At 37.9% G+C, this 22,468-nt stretch overlaps 2 long non-coding RNA genes across 2 annotated transcripts; one reads left to right on the forward strand and one right to left on the reverse strand.

Annotated features, from left to right (window-relative positions):
* The first annotated feature begins 225 nt into the window (after positions 1 to 225).
* LOC112743690 (uncharacterized) lies at positions 226 to 21,356 on the forward strand. Its single transcript, XR_011871067.1, has 2 exons — positions 226 to 582; positions 20,097 to 21,356. It is a non-coding gene; the product is annotated as an uncharacterized lncRNA (long non-coding RNA).
* Positions 20,351 to 21,038, reverse strand: LOC114925146 (uncharacterized). The gene is made up of 2 exons (XR_003813565.2): positions 20,778 to 21,038; positions 20,351 to 20,656 (listed from the first exon to the last, which is right to left on the reverse strand). It is a non-coding gene; the product is annotated as an uncharacterized lncRNA (long non-coding RNA).
* Positions 21,357 to 22,468: the final 1,112 nt, after the last annotated feature.

Raw genomic sequence — 22,468 nt, forward strand, 5'->3', positions numbered from 1 at the left:
TTGTAATAAAATAACATACTGAATTATGAAATCATATACATTGTAAAATATAAAAAGAGTTTTGAAGGCAACAGGTTCACGAACTAGCATTGGAAAATTATCACATCTGAGACATGCGGAACATCATGCTCACTTGTACAAAGGTAGCCCATAAAAATTGTCATTGTGAATGAGGAAATGACGAGATTAACCTTATTTAAAGTGTGGAAATGTTAATAGCGGGTAGCTTGAACATTATGTAGCCGAGTAGGTCCCGAATGATTTAGAGCCAATAGGTTCTGGATTTTGGAATTCGCCCATGTGAATTTTTTGAAGCCCCAAAAAATAGATGTAATTACTTGTAGAATATATGTTGGTGGCGGGGTGGTGATGGAGGGAGGTGGGAGTGTATTGAAGGTGAGAAGAAGTTATCAGTGGGTGTCAATGGATTATCGTCGGAAGATTCACGTGGATGGCAGTATGAACTATTGACGGAAGAGTCAGTAACCAGGTTGGAGGAGAGCACGGTAATGTAGTGTGCTGGAGCTGTTTCGGTCTATTTAAAAGCCATTGGAGCGGTGATTCTGCGGCTGGTTTTCTCAGGTATATTTTCTAGTATTGTTATCGGCTTATCGTACACGCTGAGGGAAAAGTCAATTTGTTTAATTTGAATGATAATTCTGTCATATTTGACTAGTGGCTAGTGTTGATAAGGTGTATGAACAACAGAAGCATTGATGATAAAGTGTTGTTCCCATGTAGAAATTAGGTGTCGATTGATAGGAGTGGTGAAGAATAGTAGTGGATAGAAAAGAATTAAACTAATCAAACTACTCAAACTGCTCCATGAGAGTTGATATCCATTTTGTTGTGCCTGCCACAAGTTTTAGCTTTTAGGGAATTCTTCCAAGTTTATTAGAATTTGTACCTTCGACACTCACAACACCATTCACGCTCAAGCACCCTGAATACATACTGCGGTTTTAATCTTTTCATATGAGAACTTTTGATGAATTTATTGTTAGTTTAAGACAAGATTTTGACTGAGGTTCATAATCAATATCTTTGTAATAATTACCAGAGGTGAAAAAAAAAGAAAAAAAAAGTGCAATGAGTATAAAAGAATGACTTTTTAAAAGCAGATTTGCTAAGTAGATAATAATTTTTGTAAACAATGTAAATAATTGGCTTTAGAATAGACCAAATAAAGTAAAAAAAAAATACTCTACCCCAAATTACCTCCTAAACTTTAACATTAGGATAACCATCTACATACAAAGTGAATTGAACATCCAGCCATTGTTAACTGTGCATGAGTAAATTGAATCAAAAGAAATAACCATCCAATTAAAAATAATGAATATAATCATCTACATATCTATTGAATTGAATATTCGACATATCCATTATTCACATTATTTAATATTTTCATTGTCTACCTATACTTTTCCTTTTAAAAGTGTGTTCAAATATTTAAAAGAACATGAAGTGGAGTTGTTTATACCCTGACCCAACACTATGGTCAGGTCCAAATAAACTAAAAGGCCCAATCCAAAGATTGGCCTTCGCTACCCACCGACCTCCGCAGAAGAGGTCGGGTTCAACACAGACTCCTTCCCAAAGAAGTCGGGCTCGATGAAAAGCTGGCAGATAACACTTATTCAAATAAGTAACTGCCCCTAAAATCTCTCAACCCACTTCTAGGAGCAATATCACAACTACCTTAAGATAAATGGACGGTTATCCACCTTCAAAAGTGGAACTACTTCAATGGTGGTTATTGGATCGCCACTCTATATACCGTGACACCCCTCAGGTATCACTAAGTTCCAATATTCTCTAACCTGCAAAACCCCTTGCTGACTTAGGCATTGGAGTGTGTTTGCAGGTACCACCCCCCATTCTCCAAAACACACGACTCGGACGGCGGCTCCCAGACGTGAACCAAGTCGGAGATCACCATCCAGCAACACTTGGGCTAATCTTTCCAGCCCAATCCATCTATCTCAGGTTACCTACGTAACATTGGCGTCGTTCCCGGGGACCTGGGAGATCAACCCATGATGGTGGACGACCTAAACGAGGACGGAAATACAGCGTCCGAATCTGAGCAAGAAAACCAAGACACTGGTAACAATGACAGGGCCATAGTCACCCTGCAAGGAGCTACTAACTAGCACGGAGAAAGTCCCTCAGGGGTGAAAGACCCAAAGGGAAACCCCTCTGATGTGCACGAACCAGGAAAAGAAGGACAGCCCCATGCGGCCGACCTAATGGGATTGCTCCATGGCCACCAAGGACGACTGGAGCAGCTAGAACAAGAACTAGAGCGACAGCGAGAAGCGGATAGGAACCTGAGGAGAGAGGTCGAGCGACGAAAAGAGCTTGAAGAAAATCTCTTGAGATTAGAATCCAATCTCCGAGGTAAGAGCTCTCGGAGCGACCGGGAAGATTCTCCCTTGGGGGAGAAGACCCGTTCAGTGAAGACATAATGAAGGCAAAAGTTCTAAGGAACTTCAAAAGCCCTGACATGGACCTATACGACGGGACCACTGATCCAAAGCATCACCTGAGCAATTTTAAAAGTCGGATGTACTTAGTCGATGCCACTGATGCTACTCGCTTCAAAGCCTTTCCAACAACTCTGACAAAAGCAGTGATGAAGTGGTTCGATAGCCTCCCCCCAAGGTCAGTCACCAGTTTCGACGACCTCTCGCGTAAGTTCCTTATGCAATTTTCAATCGAGAAAGATAAAGTGAAGCACGCGCCAAGTCTCCTGGGAGTAAAACAAAAGGTCGGAGAACCTTTGAGGGACTACATGGAAAGGTTCAACAAGGCGTGCCTAGAAATCCAAGACTTGCCTACAGAGGCAGTGATTATGGGCCTAGTAAATGGACTCCGAGAAGGTCCCTTCTCACAGTCCATCTCGAAAAGGCACCCGACTTCTTTGAGTGATGTACAGGAAAGAGCTGAGAAGTACATCAACATGGAAGAGAATGCCCGGCTACGGGAACCAAGCTGGCGACTTGGACAACCTCACTCGACGAGGGAGAATGAGTGGGAGTCCAAGAAAAAAGAAGAACTCGAGCCTGAAAGGCCCAGAAGATATCACTCTTATACTCCTCTACGAGTTTCCCTAGTCGACATCTATAGGAAAATTTGCCATACTGAAAAGCTACCTCCCCCTAGGCCCATCAGGAACAAGAAAAGGGAAAGTCGTAACGAATATTGTGAGTACCATAAGCTGTATGGTCACTCAACAAATAATTGTTACAACCTAAATAACGTGATAGAAAAGCTGGCCAGGGAAGGTCGCCTTGACAGATACATTACAAAAAGGTCGGACCATCATGGCAAAAGGAAGCGAGATGAGGAGGATCGAAGAGATCCACCACCACAGACCCCGGAAAGGCACATACATATGATCTCAGGGTGGTTTGCTGGAGAAGGTCTCACAAAGTCATCTCGCAAGAGGCACCTGAAGAAAGTCTACCAGGTCGGAGGCGAACTGCCCGACCTCCCCACTATCTCCTTCACCAAAGAAGATGGGCAGGGCATTGTTCCTAGACATGATGATCCAGTAGTGATTACCATGATTCTCGCCAATGCCCATCTACACCGAACCCTAGTGGATCAGGGGAGCTCGGCTGACATCCTGTTCAAACTAGCATTTGACAAGCTGGGATTGGACGAAAAGGAGTTAAGAGCATACCCTGATACCCTATATGGGCTAGGGGATACGCCCATAAAATCATTGGAATTCAGACCCCTACATACAACTTTTGGAAAGATGATGAAATCTAAGACTCTAAGCATCAACTTCATAGTCGTTGATGTGGGCTCAGCCTATAACGCTTTAATAGGCAGAACAACCCTAAATCGGCTTGGAGCAGTGGTATCTACCCCCATCTTTGCATGAAGTTTCCAACACCAGAGGGAATTGCAACCATCAGGGGAGATAAAAAACTGGCAAGAAAGTGTTACAACGAAAGCCTGAACCTGAGAGGAAAAGGCAAGGAGGTTCATACCATTGAGCTCGGAGGAATTCGAGCTAAAGAAGAGTTACGACCACAATCCGGGAGAAAGACTGAAGAGGTACAGGTTGGGAATGAGGAAGGAAAGAACACCAACATAGGAGCCAACTTGAAAAAAGATTTGAAGCAGAAGCTTATAAGGCTCCTACAAGTGAATTCCGACCTCTTTGCTTAGAAAGCCTCCGACATGCCCGAGATAGATCTCGAGCTCATGTCGCACAAACTGTCAGTGTATCCTGGATCATGACCTGTTCAGCAGGGAAGATGGAACTTCGGACCTGAGCGGTCTCAAGTGGTGGAAGAACAGATACAAGCCCTCCTAGAAGCCAGCTTCATCAGAGAGGTCAAATATCTGGCTTGGCTACCAAATGTGGTGCTAGTCAAGAAGCAAAATGGCAAGTGGAGGATGTGTGTTGACTACACCGACCTGAACAAGACATGTCCAAAAGACCTATATCCACTCCCAAATATTGATACCCTAGTAGATTCTAGCTCGGGATATCAATACTTGTCGTTCATGGAAGCATACTCGGGATATAACTAAAGCCCGATATACAAGTCGGATCAAGAAAAAACATCTTTCATTACACCTAGAGCAAATTATTGCTATGTGGTCATGCCTTTTGGATTAAAAAATGCAGGCGCCACATACCAAAGGCTGATGAACAAAGTGTTCGCACCTCACCTTGGGAATCTAATGGAAGTATATCTAGACGACATGTTAGTAAAAACCAAGGATGAGGCCGACCTCCTGACCGACCTCTCGCAAGTCTTCAACACCATAAGGACGCACTGGATGAGATTGAATCCCACAAAGTGCACCTTCGCGGTGGAGGCCGGAAAATTTTTGGGGTTTATGCTAACGCAAAGGGGGATTGAAGCCAACCCCGATAAGTGTATAGCAGTCCTAGAAATGAAAAGCCCGACTTGTTTAAAGGAGGTCCAACAACTAAATGGCCGACTTGCAGCTCTCTCCAGGTTCTTGGCAGGATTAGCATTAAGATCCCTACCACTTTTTTCTCTACTAAGAAAATGATGCAAGTTCGAATGGACTCCTAAATGCGAAGAAGCCTTTTAGGAGTTCAAAAAGTTTTTAAGCCAACTTCCAATTTTGACCCAACCTAAAGTTGGGGAAGAACTCGTCATGTATTTGTCCGTAGCTGACAAAGCTGTAGCATCAGCTCTAATACGGGAAGACAATGTCGGGCAGCATCCTGTGTACTTCACCAGCAAGGTTCTACAAGGCCCCGAGTTAAGGTACCAAAAACTCGAGAAGTTTGCGTATGCCTTATTTTCAAGCTCACACAATAAGAGTTCGAACGAACCAGCCCATGAAGCAAATTCTTCAAAAAACAGACACTACAGGCAGAATGGTTCAATGGGCTATAGAGCTATCCGAGTTCGACCTTAAGTATGAAACTCGGATAGAAATTAAAGCCCAATGCCTCACCGACTTCATAGCAGAATATGCAGGAGATCAAGAGGAAGCCTCCACAGCATGGGAGCTATACGTGGATGGCTCCTCCAACAAGGTCGGAAGTGGTGCAGGCATAATATTGGTCAACCAAGAGGGAACTCAAATAGAAGTTTTCCTCAAATTTGAATTCCTAGCCTCTAACAATCAGGCAGAATATGAAGCCTTGATCGCAAGGTTGAAGCTAGCAGAAGAAGTCGCTGCAGCCAAAGTAGTGGTCTTCAGCGACTCTCAGGTAGTGACCTCCCAAATCAATGGAGAGTACCAAGCTAAAGACCCTAATATGAAGAGGTACTTAGACAAAACTTTGGAATAACTTAGGCGATTCTCAGAGACCGAGGTTAAACACATAACTCGGGACCTCAATAGCAGAGCAGACGCCCTCTCCAAGTTAGCAAGTACCAAGCCAGGAGGGAATAATAGAAGCCTGATTCAAGAAACTCTCTAAGAACCCTCTGTCACAAAAATAGAGGCTAAGCAAGATGTCCTTGAAGTATCCAGGTTGGACCTCGGATAGATGAATCCACTAATCGAATACATAAAATTCGACATCCTACCCAAAGAGGAAAAAGAGGCTAAGAAAATCCGAAGGGAAGCATAGAACTACACCTTGGTAAAGAAAATCCTCTATAAAAAAGGAATATCCACACTATTGTTGAAGTGTGTCCCGACCTCAAGGACAACAGAGGTCTTAGAGGAAATACACTGTGGTATCTACGGAAACCATCTCAGAGCAAGGTCTTTGGCCAGGAAAGTCATCCGAGTCGGGTTCTATTGGCCGACCTTGCAGAAAGATGCCACCGAATTCGTAAAGAAGTGTCAGCCATGCCAAATGCATGCTAACTTCCATGTCGCTCCCCCGAGGAACTTATTAGCATAACTTCTCCATGGCCCTTTGCAAAATGGGAGTTAGACCTACTCGGACCCTTCCTCCAAGCGCTTGGACAAGTGAAGTACCTAATAGTGGGAGTGGACTACTTCACGAAATTGATCAAAGCAGAACCATTAGCCACCATCACAGCCCAGAGAAGTCGGAAGTTCCTCTACAAGAACATCATTACAAGGTATGGAATCACCCACTCCGTCACCACTAATAATGGAACTTAGTTCACCGACTCTACCTTCAGAAACTTGGTAGCCAGCATGAAGATCAAGTATCAGTTCTCCTCGGTAGAGCACCCACAAGCAAATGGGCAAGCTGAGGCAGCCAACAAGGTTATACTGGCTGGGTTGAAGAAAAACTTGCAAGATGCAAAGGGAGCTTGGGCTGAAGAACTTTCTCAAGTACTATGGGCATATCGGACTACACCTCAGTCTGCTACAGGAGAAACATCCTTTCGACTTGCTTATGGCATAGAAGCCATGATACCAGTTGAAATCAATGAGAAAAGTCCAAGGGTAAGATTCTACGATGAGGTAGGCAACATCCAAGTACATAAAGAAGAACTCGAATTACTCCCTGAAGTCCGAGAACAAGCCCAGATAAGGGAAGCAGCGCTAAAGCAAAGGATGACAAACAAATACAACAAGAGAATCATTCGAAGAACCTTCACCTCAGACGACTTGGTCCTGATTAGAAATGACATTGGCATTAACAAGTCAGGTGAAGGGAAGCTCGCTGCTAATTGGAAAGGGCCATATAAGATAAGTGAAGTCTTAGGAAAGGAATACTACAAGGTAACCGACTTGAGCGATACTGAGCTACCAAGGTCGTGACATGCTTGTAATATGAAGAGGTACTATAGTTAGAAGCGAACTCCACTCCCTGATGTACTCTTTTTCCCGACTTCACGGTTTTTTTTCCAAAAAAAAAAGGTTTTCCTGAAGGGGATTTTAATGAGGCATCAAAGTGGAGGTTAGGGAAAAATAAGTCTTAAAGATTCCACTAGTAGCAAAAGTTACCTTCATCAAATAAATAAAGATCTTTCATTACATCTCTTTATAATTCCATTATTATTATCATTATTCTACGAAACGCGTCAATTTAAGCTCGAAAAAACGTAAAAATCTCATGACTGACCTAAATGGCCGGCAGGATGAAATTGTGAGATACAAGTCGGTGTAAAGAGGTTACAAAGACAATCATAACTCGGGATCTCAATCACTTGAACGACTAACTAGTTAGAAATCCCGAGTAAACTGAAATGCATCGCAAGAATAACCTAAGTTACGAAACAATTCAATAGGCGAAATTTGAATACGAAAGGAATACAAAAGAGATAAGGAAATCCCGCAAAAACAAAGGCAGAAGCTGTTCCAAGTCTTCGAAAAAATTGCAAGTAACTTAGACAAAAAACAGCCTACCCAATAAAAGGTTTTTTCAAAAAAGATCAAAAGGTTTTCATGGAAAACTCACAATAAAGCATGCACACACAAAAAATTCCTTAAAAGCCCTTATCCAAAAAAGGGCGAATTTAAAAAAGCGCAATTTTTTTAAACGACCCTAAAAAGGTCGAAAAAAGTGTCAAATACAACCACAAAAAACACATAAAAAATAAATTATTCAAAGAGGGACCCACAAGCCGAGTCCCAAGTAGCTCAAATCAATTGGAAGGAGGATTAGAATCACCAAGTGGAAGGGAGTTCGGATCTGCAGTAGGGAAGGTCGAAGCGGTCTCTTCGGAAGTTGAAGTCGAAGCTCCTGAAGACATCGGCAGGTATCCCTCCTGCTACTCCTCACGAGGAGGAGACTCAATAAGCTTTTGTCTGCGAGTCTTCATCTCGGAATCTGTCTCAAGACGAGGAGGAGAGACAATAGCTCTATCAATGATGATCTTGTCGGGATGGAGGGGAGAAAGGTCCAAGTCAAGAGTAATAACTCCGACCTGTTCCTTAAATATCCTCCAAGCCTCCTCTGAGCTCTTCGCTACGGAATCCTCCAAGTCCTGATAGGCCTCCCAGATCAACTCCAACTGCTTCTGAAGGTCAATATTTTCAGTGAAGAGCTTGACGTAATTCTACTCTGCCTTCTCCTTCAGACCCTCCGCCATGGCATAATGACATATAAGCTTCTTCTCACTCTCCTGAAGCCGGGTCAGTTCCTCTTTCAGCCACGCATTCTCTCCCAGAAGCCTCTTCTCCTCCTCTTGAAAAAGGAAAATTTTCTTCTCAAGTTCCTCTACAAATTTTTTAGAATAGCCCAAAGAACAATTTTTTTAGAAGAACCCAAAGAACTCAGAGGGGTTTTGTCCAAGATATCAAGGAGAGCAGTACAAACCCCAGCAGTTCGAACCCCTCCCCGAACCAAGATTTGAAGATGATTCCGAAAGGAAGCATCATCCATAGCAATCTGGCTATGAGGAAAGATGTGTTTCCGAACAAACTTAGGACCATCAAAGTTGGCCTCTCCAGAAGGAGAAGAGCCAGTCTCCGAGGTCCTGCGTTTCTTTTTCTCGGGTTCGGAGGGAGGTCGGACTGGGGGGATAGAGACAGGAGGAGGGAGAGGAGCAGGCACAGCAACGACAAAGCACTCTGAGGAGGAAGGCTAAAGAATTTTTGCCTTTGAATAAGAAAAAACAAGGAGTGTAGGCAAGAAGCTTCAGAAGACGAAAGAAAACAGAGAAAAGAGAGGGAAAAGTATTTATAACACGCCAGGGGCATAGTTGTAAAATAATGCGATCATTAAAGAAACGCACCGTTACCAATGTAACTGCTCCTACGTGTAAATACAAAATTCCAACGGACGCGACGTTTGATTAGACACGATGGTTGAAAAATTTTAAATCACATCGGTTTTAAAAATCACATCGGCTACAAACCCGAGTTCAATACTCGAATCCAACTCATAAGCAAAAGAGATCGGACTTGAGTAGGGGCACTGTTCATCCCCCTGGCCCAACACTATGGCCTAGGTCCAAATAAACCAAAAAGCCCAATCCAAAGATTGGCCTTCGCTACCCACCGACGTTTGCAGAAGAGGTCGGGTTCAACACAGACTCCTTCCCAAAGAAGTCGGGCTCGATGGAAAGCTGGAAGATAACACTTATTCAAATAAGTAACTGCCCCTAAAATCACTCAACCCACTTCTAGGAGCAATATCCCAACTACCCTAAGATAAAGGGACGGCTATCCACCTTCAAAAGTGGAACTACTCTAACGGTGGTTATTGGATCGCCACTATATATACCCTGACACCCCTCAGGTATCACTAAGTTCCAATACTCTCTAACCTGTAAAACCCCTTGCTGACTTAGGCATTGGAGTATGTTTGCAGGTACCACCCTCCATTCTCCAAAACACACGACTCGGACGGCGGCTCCCAGACGTGAACCAAGTCGGAGATCACTATCCAGCAACACTTGGACTAATCTTTCCAACCCAATTCACCTATCTCAGGTTACCTACTTAATAGGAGTTATTATTAAGTGTTTAACTATATGAATTAGTAGTATTTGTAGTAAGCAACGAAATTGGAGTATGAAATTTAGCAGGATTATAGTATTTTAAAACACCTCAATCAAGTTTGTTGTAGAATTTGTAGTAGGCAATAAAATCGGACTATGAAATTGGATGATGGTGGAATTATAATATATTAAGTTTGCTTATATTTTTCATATGATCAGTAATAGCTTTAATAATGAGACCACTGGTTTCACAAAAATTTAATTTTATTTGTACTCCAATAATAGTATTCTTAGGAATTTGGAAAATTATCTATTATAAAATTGATAGATTAATTTAATAACTTTGAAAATTTGAATTTTATTTCTATTCTGATAATCTGACAATCAGTGTTGAATTTAATTATATAATCCAATTCTTAAAATTTTAAATGTTTTATGAATAAGATTAAAATTTAAATTAATTTAACACTTTTTTCGTTAATAGGATTTACCTTTGTATGCTTAATTAAAAATTTAAATAGTCAATAGATATTTATTTAAATAAATATATAATACTCCATAGAAGAGAATAGAGACATGATTTCACTAGCCTAAGACTTAACCAGAGGTGTCCCACACTCACTCATCTTTTTTTTGCTGATGACTCTAATCTATTTGCTAAAGCTAACAACCAGACATGTCATAACCCACTGATGTTACTAAAAGAATATAGTGAGGTAAGCGGTCAGATTGTTAACCTGAATAAGTCTTATGTGTTCTTCAGTCAAAACACTCCACATGAAATTAGGGACGAATTTGCTGAAATCCTCCAAGTACCTCATATCGGCTCCCAAGACAAATACCTCGGTCTCCCTGTAATGGTAACAGATCAAAGAGAGCTGCATTCAGCTATATAGAAGACAAAGTTAATAAGAAGCTGAACCTGTGGAAGCGATCACTGCTGTCGGCTAGTGGAAGAGAAGTTCTAATTAAAGCTGTGGGTACTGCCATACCTATATATACTCTGAGTTATTTCAAATTGTTTGAGACTCTCACTGAAAATATTCAAAAGAGTATGATTCGATTTTGGTGGGGTCAGAAAAATAACGAGAGGAGGATGCATTGGATTAATTGGGGGAACGATGTACAGAGAAAAGGATTAGGGTGGCCTGGGATTGAAAGATTTAAAAGTGTTAAACCTGGCGATGCTAGAAAAACAGGGGTGGAAGTTGGTGACAAAGACTAACTCACTGCTTTATAAAGTTTTCAAGAGCAGATATTTTCCTTTTTCATCCTTTTTAAATGCTCAGATGGGTAATAATCCTTTCTGAGCTTGGAGAAGTATACTAGAAGGGAGAAAAATAGTAAAGAAAGGAATTAAATGGGATGTGGGTACTGGAAGCCAAATTCATATTTTTGATGATGTATGGGGAAACAATGCAGGAAGGATTCTCAGAAATCAATTAATCACCACTAACACTAATCTGCAATGGGTAAGCCAATTAATCAAGACAGATAGAACCTGGAATGAAGAATTGATTTCAACAAATTTTTCAACAAATGTCATCAAACTATTCTCCAAATACAAAGAACAACAGGACAGGACCGAATAATTTGGGGCAAAGATCGAAGAGGTACTTACACGGTTAATTCTGGTTATCAGCTAGCATTCAAATTCTTCCATCCACCACTAGAATTTCTCTCGGAGTTATTTAAACAAAAAAACCTGTGGCAATCAATTTGGGGACTCAAAGTTCTGGCGAAAATTCGAGTTTTCTTATGGAAGTCAGCACGCGAAGGAATTCCTGTGAAACAAAAAATCAGCTCCAGAATGCCAACAATTTCAGCCACATGCCCTAGATGCAATTTGGAAGATGAAACTGTAATGCATTATTTGATCTATTGTCAAGAGTCTCAATAAGTATGGAATGAAATTGAACCCCCACATTACCTAGTGACAACTCAAATTTTTGGAAATGGTGGAGGAACATGGCTCACAGACTTGGAAATGGCTCAGTTGAAAAACGAAAGAAAAGCTTCTTTGTTGCTACTCTATGAAAAATTTGGGATGCGAGAAACCAAAAGATCTTCGAGGACAAGGTGGTGACGAGAGCTGAAATTACTTTGGCAACGAAAAGACTGATGGAAGAACTATGGAGGGAATGAGGCAATGAAGTCTTTAAGCCTTCTCCTGTGAACACGTTATTTTATTAACTCTTGGATGCTAAAGTTAATTCATATGGTGATATACCATTTTCTTTGTTCTGTTGTTCTATTTGGACCACATTTTTATATTTTATTCCAATAAATAAAATTTCTGACTTAGACAAAAAAATTAGACACATTGATGGCTATGTGGCTTCAAACAGATAATCCAATTTATGTAGACTTTTAATAGTGCTAACTTGATGGTGTTTAGAACGGAATCTTAAGTTGATCGATGTTGGAAATTGAGACAATAAAAGCCTGGTATTATTATAGGAAAATATTTTATTTTAATTTTAATGAGAAACTATGATGAAATCTATTTTGAGCTGCAAATTTTTTGGTGAAAAATACTATGCAAGCTAAAGAAGAGAGAAATGTATCTATTGCATTAGTGGAGAAATCACTTATTTACAAAGACTGAAGGTACAACTATATATAGCTAATAAGAAATAAAGAAAAGAAATTATACTAGCTAACTCTTCATATTCTATTATACAGCTATCATCTACTAGTGTCACACAATACCCAATAAACAGGGAGTACTAGTAGTATTCATATATTAATAGCCTCTCTTAAGTTGGGAGGGTACAAATTATACATTTTAAACTTACTACATATCTCTTCAAAAGGACCTGGTGAAAGTACTTTTGTAAGGACATCAGCAAGTTGTTCTCTTGATGGAATTGGCATGAGCTTTAAAGAACCGTCTTGAACTTTTTCTCTAACTTTGTGACAATCAATCTCAATGTGTTTGGTCAATTCATAAAACATTGGGTTAGCCGCAATATATCTAGCAGATTAGTTATCACAAAATAATGTCATAGGGCTTAGTAACTTGATTTTAAAGTCATTCAAGATGTTCATAAGCCAAATTCCTTCACAAGTTGCAAGAGCCATTGCTCGATACTCTGCCTCCGAAGATGATCGAGCAACTATTTGCTATTTTTTACTTTTTCAGGATACCAAAGATCTTTCAAGAAAGAAGCAATATCCGAACACTGATCTTCGGGTATCCGGACATGTACCCCAATCAGAATCTGAAAAATCATGGAGGGACAAGTCACAAAGAGACTCAAAAAGTAATCCTTTTCCAAGAGCTACTTTCAAGTACTTAAACACATATAAGGCTGCTTTGAAGTGCTCATTTGTGGAACAATCTAGAAATTGATTTAACTTGCTAACAGCAAAGCTTATGTCAAGCCTGATATTAGTGAGGTATCAACCTTCCAATGAGTCTTTTATATGGCTTAGCATCATTCAATAATGTTCCTGATATTTTTAAGAGATGAATTGAATAATTCATAGGTGTGCTACCTGGTTTTGAATCTAATAATCTATACTCTTTTAGGAGATCAAGAGTATACTTTCTTTGATATAAAGCTATTCCCCTTTTGCTCCTTGCAACTTTCATACCCAAGAAGAATTTTAGTTTGCCTAAATCCTTGATTTTGAACAAAGTGTGGAATATCATCTTCACACGTTGGATCTCTTCTATGTCATCCCTTGCTAGAACCAAATCATCAACATAAAACAAGAATAGAAGTGAAACTTGTTGAAGAAGATTTGGTGAAAAGAGAATGATCTACCTTTGATTGTGAGTAACCTGAAGCAATCAAGACAGAGCATAACTTAGAGTTCTACTGACGACTTGCTTAGGGCCATATAAGGATCGTTCCAACTTGCAAACCATTCCTAGATGCACATTTAAACCAGGGAACAATTTCATATAGACTTCTTCAGGTAGATCACCATAAAAAAAGGCAGTGGTCACATCTAATTGATGAATAATACCAGTTCTTACCAGCTGCAGTGCAATTGTTAAGAGTACACAAAGGGTAGTCATTTTAATTACAGGACTAAAGGTATCAAAATAGTCATACCCTTATGTTTGAGTGAAGCCTTTGGCCACAAAGCCTTGCTTTTTGTCTCTCTATAGTCTCATTAGAGTTATACGTGGTTTTAAATATCCATTTACATCCGATTGCATGCTTCCCTTTTGGTAAAGTAGTAAGTTTTCGGGTCTTGCTTTCCTCCAATGCTTCAAGCTCAGCTTTGATTGCTTTCTGCCAATAATCACTCAGAATAGCCTGCTCATAGCTCTTTGGTTCTAGATTTGTGGAAATTGTAATGGAAAGTGTTTTGTGTGATTGTGATAATGAATTGTAACTCAAGTAATTGAAAATAGGATACCATTTTGTGATTAATGATTGGACCATACTATCAGAGACAGTGGTTTGCATACATTCATAATCATCAAGGTATCTTGCCTTGTGTCTTTCTCTAAGAGATCTTCTTAGTGAAGGAGGTGGAGTAATATCAGTGGACTAGAGATTAGATGGGTTTTCATCATATGATAGTGTAGCACATGATGCTGGTGCTGCTGGTAAACTCAAAGAGATGGGTAAGGTTGGCTGTGGTTGAACATCAATTGTGTTGTAATGAGTATTTGATAATGTATGTTGAATGGGATATAAATCTAAGGCATGGAAAGATAATGTACTGCTATCAAAGACATCTATAGGATCATGATTATGTAATGTAAGCTTAATGTCTTAATTAGAATTGGAAACATGTTCAAATTGATAAGAAACTTGATTATTCTCATATGAAAAGAAATTTTCATAAAAAATTACATTTCTAGATATGAAAAATTATTTGTTATTGATGTCCATCAAAAGATATCCTTTTGTTCCTGCTTTAAAGCCAAAAAAAATACATTTCTTCCTCTTTTATCCAATTTCTTTCTATTTGCAACTAAAGCAAATGTAAGACATCCAAAAATTTTGAAGTGTTAGATGTTTGGCATTTTACCAAAAAAAATTCGATAAAGACTTTTATTATTAATAGATGAACTAGACACTCTATTGAGAATATGTACAGCATATGATGCAGCATATCTCCAAAAAATTTTAGGAAGATGAGCCTTAAAATGAATGTTCTAACAATATTCAAAATATCTTGATGTTTTCGTTCTACAACTCTATTTTTTTGAGGTGTCTCAACACATAAAGTCTGATAAATTATTCTATATTTTTTGTAAAAGAAACTCATGATAAATTCAGCTCCATTATCAGTCCTGATGTTTTTTATTTTTGTTTGAAATTGAGTTTCAATTAGTTGCACAAATTGTTGGATAAAAAAAGAAGTTTCACTTTTATTTTTCATAAAAAATAGCCAAGTGAACCTGCTTTTGTCTTTTACTTTTATTAAAAAATACTTATGGCCAGCAAAAGATGGGGTAGAAATAGGTCTCCAAATATCTATGTGCACTAAATCAAATAAATTGACAGATTTTGTTTGACTCAAATGAAAAGAAAATCTTTGTTTTGCATAATTACATGGTTCACAAGGCTCATTTTTTAATGGACATATAATAAAAAGGATAACTCTTTTATTTCCTATAACCTATCAATTGAGACATGTCCTAACCTACAATGCCAAGTTTCATGATTTATAGTGTTTGTGATAGCAGCAACACTAACTGAATTGCTGGTGTTGACTAGTTCTCCATTCTTAGCTTCTAAGTTGACACAAGCTGCATCTGTATTGAAGATATACAAGCCACCTCTTTGTCTAGCATGACCATCTTCAAGGAAAGGTTGTCTTGTATCTCACAGTGTGTATTATTAAATAAGAATTGATAAAGTAAAAAATATGTTGCTTCAGACACAGATATGAGATTAAAATTGAAACATGGCACATATAACACATTTGTAAGGTAAAAATCATGGGTTAAAATTATAGTTTCACTAATTGTTGCTGTGGTCTTAGTTCTATTTGGACATTTGATTAATACAGGATCTATTGTGTGATGAGAGTAAAAAGTATAAAGAGAAAAAGTAACATGTGCAGTGTGTCAATTATCTAGTCATGTGTGTGTAAAGAAATGTGAAAATTTGATAAAATATGGTGTATACCTGCTGAAGGAGCTATTACTGTATTTATGGCCTGTGTTTGAAGAGAACTATGAGCAGGATCACCTTTATGTTGCTGGAATAGAGAAATCAAGACTTGTTTTTTGATCTTCGGAAGACAAGTTGTTTAGGCTCTTACTATTCTCCTCTTGAATTGAACGCACATCAGGTATGTTGCCATCTCCACATGTTTTCTCAGCAACAATCATATTGTTCACCTTTGCTACTTCAAATCTCTTTTGCAAATGAGGAGAAAATTCATACTTATAGTAACGGGTCTTTATGGTGTGTCCAGCCTTCCCGCAATGAGAACAACTTCTCATCATTCCTCTTCCACTACTAATTCTGCCTCAGCCTCAGCCTCAGCCACGTCCGCCTCTGCCACCTCGATTTGTGATACTAGAATTCGTATTCAATGTCATACCAAACCCTCTATTGTTTTTATTACCAGTTCCTCCAGTATTGACCGCATTAACCAGCACCCTTTCTTTACTTTGATCTGAGTTGGTTAATTGTCTTTCTTGTTGCAAAAGTAAAGAGTAGATAGAATTCACACTGGCAATGACACCATCAACATAATTTGTGATTTCACTATTGTGTACTGCTCATTTAACCCTCTCAAAATTCTAACATGTTCTTGGTCTCTATATTCTCTTATGATCTTCAGCCCGCATGATACTCCAAAGGCACAGGATGGGATTGGTTTGAACTCATCAAGTTCTTCCCAAATTCCCTTAAATTTAGTGAAATATGCAGTGATAGATAGATCTCCCTATTTCATCGCAAACATCTCTTCTTGAAGATCGTTCTAGAGCTCCGATGCCACCTTACACCAAAGAACACTCTGAAAAATTTTTGTGCTTAGGGAAGAATGCAACCACAATAGTACAAAGGTGTTGCATATGTCCCAAGCTTCGTAGGTTGAGTAAATTTTTTCAGGTTTCAGAATGCTTCTATCAGTGAATCCCAACTTGTTCTTTGATTCGATGGATAGTTAAACCGATCTCGCTCATGAGTGATAGTTTTGAGTTGTAAGAGGAGTTTAAGTTAGTGATCAACTTGCGCTTTCATTTGGATGGAGGTAGAAGGGACTTGTCTGGTTTTGAATTGGGTTCAATGTTGATCTCCCTACTTACGTTTGAAGGCTGGCAAGTTGATTCATCAATCTTGTGAGATTTTGTAAATCACTCACTAATCAGTTGTGAATTTTCTGGATTATCCACTCCTGCTTCTCGATCTACCATGGATGTCGCAGAAGAAAGGGGCAAAGTTCACCATCTTTGCTTAACAATATTTGCAGCTCTTCCACGCTCAACGCACCATGATGAAATATGTTTTGAGCTGCAAATTTTTTGGTGAAAAATACTATGCAAGCTAAAGAAGAGAGAAATGTATCTATTGTATCAGTGGAGAAATCACTGTTCTTGGCGATGCCAGAGAAAAATACTGTCTCATGGAGTGCGATGGTGTCGGGGTACGTGGCCTGTGGAGACTTGGATTCTGCAGTGGAGTGCTTTTATGCTGCAACTGTGAAGAGTGTGATTACCTGGACTGCCATGATCACTGGGTACATGAAATTTGGCAGGGTTGAGTCTGCCGAGAAATTGTTCCGAGAAATGTGTCAGAAGACTTTGGTGACATGGAATGCTATGATAGCTGGGTATGTTGATAATGGCAGGGCAGAAGATGGGTTGAAGTTTTTCAAGACAATGTTAGAGACCGGGGCCAAGCCGAATGCTGTGAGCTTGACTAGTGTGTTGTTGGGTTGTAGTAACCTATAAGCATTGCAACTTGGTAGACAAGTTCATTAGTTAGTTTGTAAATCTCCATTGAGTAGTGACACCACAGCCGGAACTTCATTGGTTAGCATGTATTCCAAATGCAGGGAGCTGAAGGACGCGTGGAAATTGTTCGTGCGGATCCAACGGAAAGACCTTGTATCATGGAACGCAATGATTTCTGGTTATGCACAACATGGAGCTGGTGAAAAAGCTCTGGAGTTATTTGATGCAATGAAACATGATGGCATGAAGCCAGATTGGATTACTTTTGTAGCAGTATTTTTAGCTTGTAACCATGCAGGATTTGTAGATCTCGGGGTCCAATATTTTGACTTTGTTGTGTTTGGTCCTCTGATTTTGGCTGTGTTTGTGTGTATGTTGTATGCTGAACTGCTCTGGGGTCTTCCCAACCTCACTGCCGTTCTTGGGTTTTGGTGAATGGTGAGTGTTATGTATCAAATAAAAAAAAAGTTAGAGGAATTGTTGTTGTTCTGGTTTACTAATTTTTTTGCTATTGCCTAGTTGTTCTTGCTGGTTGCTGTGTTCTTGCCAATTGCCATGCTTGCTGTGTCTTTTTTGCAATTTGTTAATTTGTTAACTTGTTAATCACTTAATTGCGGTTGTGTTAGATGTTATTAACTCTTTTGCTATGTTGCTATTGACTTATTACTCATTGCTACTCCCTAGTTGTTTTTACTGATCCTTACCTTGTTATTATTGTGTTAATTTAATTGTTCTTGTTATTAGATTTTTTGTGGTTGATTATTAGAAAATTGAAGGAAGCTTGTACCCTTAGGTGTGGTTCCTCTAAAAATCAGAACCAATCAAGAAGTAAAATTGCTAAGATGTGGACCCTTTGGTGTGGTTCCTCTAAAAATTATGTGTAGTCTTCTACATTCTCAATTGGTTTCTACATAGTTCATGATTCTAGTATCATTGTAGCACTATTATTGTTACTCATAACTTGAGCTTTACAAATCATAGTCACAAACCTGAGACATAAGGCTTTCATGTACAAATAAACTTTATGGCCATGACATGCTATGACCATCATCACAGTGCATGCACATTAATGTTCATTTTGTGAACATTATGCCAAATGTGTCCTGCTTGGGTCTTCATATTTTATCTTCTTCTTCTTCTTGATTGTTTTGTTTTTATGAACCATGTTAATTTGAGCCATATGATAAACTATTGCAGCATGCCAAATATCAAACTGCCTCGTTCACAGAATTTCTTCTTTACACTAATACCCTTTTATTCGGTCATGGCTAAAGAGTAGAGGACAAATGCTGGTAGTGCGGGTTGAGAATTTTGATTTTTCATTTTTCATTTTTTTGACGCAAGGTGTAATTGGGCTTTGTCATTTCCCACTTACGGTCTTAGTGGGCTTTCTTAGCTTTCTACCAAAATTTTCATATGCCTAGATATTTAATGTTGATCATGATTTTAAGTTTTTGGAAACTTTTCTCCTCAACTTATATAATTGAACTAATTTTTATGGTTGACTCAGAATCTCTTAATTTTAATATATTTTTTGAGTTATTTCGTTAGCTTGGTAAAAATTGGTGATATGTTTAAAATTAGTTTTTGAGATTAAGCTAAATCAACTTAACTGGATATATTTAACAATTGAATGCACGCATGAGCTTAATTATACCATTAATGTTTAACCCTGTTTATCCTTTTCATTACATTCTTGGCTATAGTAACTGGCATTCCTTGTCTTTGCTAATAGTTAATATAAAGACATTAAACCAAACTAAAAGGTATGTAGCATAGAACTAGTATGCTAAATCAAGTTACTAGATAGAGTATTGGTGCATTTGACCTAATCTCTTGGTTGTCTTGTTTAATGTGTGTGTCTCATTCTTTTGGGGTGCTGACCCATTTTATTTGGTGGTTTATGTTTTATGTGTGTTTTGAGTTTCGTTCCTTTTTCTGAGTTTTTGGACTACGCTATTGAGTGTTGACTGTATTTTTCTTATTGGGTTTCTTCCCTACATTTTTTCTTTTTCTGGTTACTTTTTCCTCTTATTTTTTGTAACAAAAGTAAAAAAATTTAAAAAAAAATTGAGTAAAATTAAATCAATAATGAAATAAATAATACTGGTTAGATGATATGATTATGCTATACATATCAACTTTGCACATCCTTAATTAGCGGACACATGCCAGTGAAATTTGTGTCAAAAGCCAAAATGAGGGCTTGGTTTTTTGCTATTGATAATGTGTCAATAATGTCCATAAAGTGGGGCTTGCAGTTTTTATTTAAATTTTCTATGCCAAGTCCAAGTGTCACCAATGTCAGCTAGCTTTATACTCTTGTGATAAAGATTTAGTTTGCAACAAATATTTAATGCATTTGATTGGATGAAAATTAGGCGAGTGCAATTATTGCCCCCATTAATTGCGGACTTGACTGACTTATATAAACAGAGCCAACCTCTAACCAAAGGAGGCCATCAAAGAAGCAAAGCTCATTTTTTGAAGTGATATATCTATTGTAGTCAGAGAAAATTTCGTTGTGATTGATATATATTGAAGATATGTATTTGTATTTGCTTGTGGTTTGTAATATTATTGATTATTGGATTTAGAATCCAAGATGGTGCTGTCCAAATTTAAAGTGGAAAAATTTGACGGGTCCAACGATTTTAGCTTATGGAAACTGAAGGTACAAGCATTGTTGGTTCTACAAGGTTCAGAAACAGCATTAGAGGGTAAATAAAAACTATAATCTGCATTATCTCCTGAAAAGAAAGAGGAGCTAATGGTCAAAGCATGGAATACTATAAGGTCATGCTTAGCAAATAATGTTCTGCGAGAGGTTATGGAAATGAAGACTCCTGATTCACTATGGAAGGCTTTGGAAGAAAAATATTCCGCAAATACTTTGTCTCACAAATTGCATCAATGGGAGCGAATGTGCAAGTTCAAATACCTGGAAGAAAAGTCAATGCAAAATCACATAGAAGAATTTGATCGAATGATATCCGATGTTAGAGCAGCTGGAATAAAAGTGAAAGATATTGATCAAGTTGCGATTTTGTTGAATACATTACCTCCATCCTATGATGATGTTTGTGATACCATACACTATGGTAGGTCTGACATCTCAATTAAAGATGTTAAAGAGGAATTGATGATAAATTAGAATTTGAATCCAACAATGGCAAGTGTACAAACAGGTTGTTTGTGATGAGAGGTTGTAGTAAAAAAAGAAGATCGGAAAGCAAGAGCACGACAAGATCAAAGTCCCAAAAGCTTAAATTGGTGACATGTTACCATTGTCACCTAACGGGGCATATTAGAAGAAATTGCCCAACGAGAGAAGGAAAGTCAGAAAATTCTAACAACATGATCATTGAAAGTTTTCATGATACGGATACTGGTTTTGCCTTATCTGCGTTCCCGAATGATCATGTAAATGAGTAGGCTATGTTTACTTTTTTTCATAAGTTGTTTATTTATTTTTGGGAGTAATATTTTCTGTCATTTGAGTTTTTTGGGGTTTTGCTATATGCGTTGTGAAATAATTAGTGGATGTCTTAATGCTAAATCAAAGAATTGTTAGTGACTTGTGACTTGTATATGCTTTAATAATTTTGCAAGCCAACTTTCGGTGCCACTTTGTTTTATCATTGCAATCGTTTGGTCTTGAATTATTCTATAATAGGTTGGTGAATTATTTTATAAATAGAGCTTGGAAAATTATTCTATTATAGGTTGGTGAATTATTTTATAAATAGAGCTTGGAAAAGCTTTCGGATGTACCAAAAACACAAGTGAATCATATGTACATAAAAGAAACATGGAAGCAATAATATATTGAATGAAAAATATGGAAGCAAAATCTTCAGCTTCATGAAATTGAGTGTTCTATTATTCTCCTTTTTATAGTTATTTTCTTTACTTGGGATTCAATTTTTTCGGCAAACTTCAGTCAATTTTTTTTTATTTCTAAATTTTAAATCTTAAATTTTAATTCCTATACCCTAAATTCTGACCTAAATCCCAAAGTTTTCAAAATGAAGATTATAAAAAATAATTTATAATAAAAAAGTTGAATAAAATTAACTATTTAAAAAATAATTTTCTATTATTTTTTTGGTTGAGGTTGAGGTTTTTGTTTTTGTTTTTGGGAGAGTGGTTTTTTATTTAGGGTAAAATATTAGTTTGGTTCTCAACGTTTAACGTTTTAAATGTCTTATTTCTCTCTTAAAAAATTTCAAACAGATTCAAATCCTACTACAAAATTTGACACGAGTATTTAACATAGTGAGTAATCTGAACGTCACATTATTATTAGTTAAGACATCTTCTTTTGTGTGCTAGAAAAACATAATCAAAATCTTTTTGTAATATTTCTTTTTGTATCTACTTGTACAAAATTTCAAATTCTTGCGATCAATCATCAACGCTCCAGGATCAGAGAAAAAATCTTTTATATTTGAAGTAGATTTTATTTCCAAACTAAAATTAAATATTATTGTCCTTGTTAAATTCACAAAAATTGGAGAAAATCTTCTAAGTGAAAAAAATCATAAAACAATAAACAAACGGTCAATTATCATTGAATTTAAAATTTTTATCATGTGTAAATTTTACTATTTTAATTTAAGGATGATTAAACTTTTATTTTTTATTTGTTGAAAGTTTGATAAAAAAAAATAAAGGTGTGAATAGACGGAGTAAAATCGAATTTATCCTAACATAAACCAAACCATAAATATTTACCAAATCTACCTTTTAG

This window comes from Arachis hypogaea, chromosome 14 (assembly GCF_003086295.3).
Source record: "Arachis hypogaea cultivar Tifrunner chromosome 14, arahy.Tifrunner.gnm2.J5K5, whole genome shotgun sequence".
In the NCBI taxonomy this organism is placed as follows: domain Eukaryota; kingdom Viridiplantae; phylum Streptophyta; class Magnoliopsida; order Fabales; family Fabaceae; genus Arachis; species Arachis hypogaea.